Here is a 2,632-nt window from a genome sequence, read left to right as displayed (position 1 = left end):
AAGACTTACCATTATTATTATTAAAAAATAGCATTATATATATAATACTAAAAAATATCAAAGTTTAGGAAGGGGAGAACGAAAACCCACTCCCAGATCCCATCCTCGGGTTCGCCACCACTAGATGGGAAGAAAACCTGGATTCGATTCCTTGTAAATATTTTTTTGGGGGAATGATGAAGAGTTTTAAATGTGACTAAGCTCTGACTCGGGATTAGTCTCATCAGCAGTTCAAAAAGTAGAAGTTTATGAGAATATCTGGGTCTGATTCGCCTCAAAGAGGTAGTTAGAATTGGTATAAAAAAACTCTTAACCCATACATCAATGAGTTGAGATAAAAGCTTTATAAAAAAAAATTATTATGATGAATAGTATAAAATAAAATTAACATAATGAATTTTAAATGAATTAATAAATATAACTAAATAAGTCTATTTTTTTTATAAAAAAATTGGTGAGCATCTACGCACTTGAAATGAGACTTCCTGCCCCCTCACACACACATATATATATATGATGTGTTTATTTTATTGTTTCTGCAAAATAAAATTTTCAGCAACCAATTATATCTATATATTACGGGTAGTACATACTTATAATAATAAAATTATTTTTTTCTTCTCTTCAGACATTATCAGCTGATGTAGCGGAGAGAGAAAAAATAATTTTATTATTATAACTATGTACTACCCATAATACATAATTAAAATCGATTGCTACAGAAAATTTATTATGTAGTATAATAATAAGTAGATTTTCCATATATATAACTGTGCTAAACAAAATAGAAGTTTGAATGTTGGATCAACAACTAAAAGAGTTCATTCTTTTGAATGTAATGAAGTTGATAGAGACAACTCTCAAGAGCAATAGAAAAGTCATCTCAACAACAAAATAGAAGTTTAAATGTTGGATCAACAACTAAAAGAGTTCATTCTTTTGAATGTAATGAAGTTGATAGAGACAACTCTCAAGAGCACTAAAAAAAATTCATCTTGACTAATGTAAAAGTTAATAGAAAAATATCTTTTTTATTTTTTATTTTTTTTAAAAAAAGCTGCTATAAGGTTAATATGGTTCTCCTCTAATTTACTGTCAAATGTTTATTTTCCTCGTCCTCAATAATTAAGTTAATTTTTTTTCTCTCCCTACCTTTGAATAAAAAGGAAAATTCACAGTAGTGGGAAAATAAGAGTAAAATTACTTAGGTAAATTATGAAGTACATGTATGATTTTAACCATTTAAAAAATTACAATGCTTTGGGAGTTTATATTTAACCTTTTTTTTTTTTTTTAATTTTTCCAAACCATGTTTCCAAATAGGGCTCACCACAAACCGGACAGAATTATCTACTGAGAGGTAATCATGGAACCAACTTTATGTGGAAAAGAAATACATATCCCATCAATGTTCAAGCGCATTCCCCTGTACCAAGCATGACAAGACTAGTTAAAGGGTCTCCAAAGCAAGAATCCCCCACATCAAAACCTTATAACAATGCTTGATAAGTGCCTAGCTAGTCGCCATTTGCTTTGAAACACCGCTTTCAAAAAGTCTGCAAGAGCAAGAATTGCTTTCAATCAAATTCAACTAGAGAACTAATTCAAATGAAAGGGCATTTATACATATGCACCCAGTTTTCTACAATACTATAGATGCCAATTTTTTATACATCCCTCAAATCAAAACCAAACAACAAATATCAATGCTGACATGTAACAGAAAAAAATGGAGTCTCAAATACATGTGTTAGATTTTAAATAAAAGTAGTATATACTACTGATGTATTAAAGATGAGCTCCCTAACTACGAGCAAACTTTCGGTACAATAAATGTATATATATCTTGACTAAATGAGAAATTTTTTTAGGATATCGAAGAGAATAAAAAAAAAAAAAGGATTAAAATAAAAAAATACCCATTTTAATAAACGGATATACCGTGATAATATTAAATTTTTTCCCCTAACTACAATAACATTACAAGACCATGGAAAATGACCTTCTCTTAAGATTTGAGAAGGATATGCCACTTGTCAAGCCTCCAATCAGAGAATAATGGGTACATGGCTAAAACCTAAATGACCATGTGGTCCATGGACCCTTCATTGGGAAAAAAAAAAACATATTCACTCCATGGAGGAGGTGATAGTTCACGCCCATTGTGGAATCCCTATCATCAACTTTTTCTTTACCATTCCCAAAGATGGGTTAGGCATAGCATGATACCAACGCAACATGGTTATAGAGACAACAAATATGAGATATTCCATAGTTGTGTCATCTCAAAGCATGATAGTATTAGAATGCATTCGTCAAATTGATAAGGGACAATATTAATGTTACCACCATCGAAGGTTGTGTTTAATTTGGTAATGGAAAGATGATGCTGATAAATGGTATCCAAAACTTCTCCGTAGTACAATGTTTTTTTTTTTTTTTTTTTTTGGCTTAGTTTCTTTCTAATGCGTTTTTACTTCGATATGGATCCCAATTAGATAATGCTTCTATGCCCACAATTGACAACATCCACCATATCGTTATCATTGATATGTCCCTAGTTTTGAACATCTACCGTCATTATTTTGCTGTTGATCCAAAAGCTCCAGTTAAATCGCAATGATGTCGAATG

This window comes from Gastrolobium bilobum, unplaced genomic scaffold, assembly GCF_033153095.1.
Source record: "Gastrolobium bilobum isolate Gb01-03AN ecotype WA unplaced genomic scaffold, APGP_CSIRO_Gbil_v1 utg11804, whole genome shotgun sequence".
Taxonomy (NCBI): Eukaryota; Viridiplantae; Streptophyta; class Magnoliopsida; order Fabales; family Fabaceae; genus Gastrolobium; species Gastrolobium bilobum.
This window is presented reverse-complemented; position numbering follows the sequence as displayed.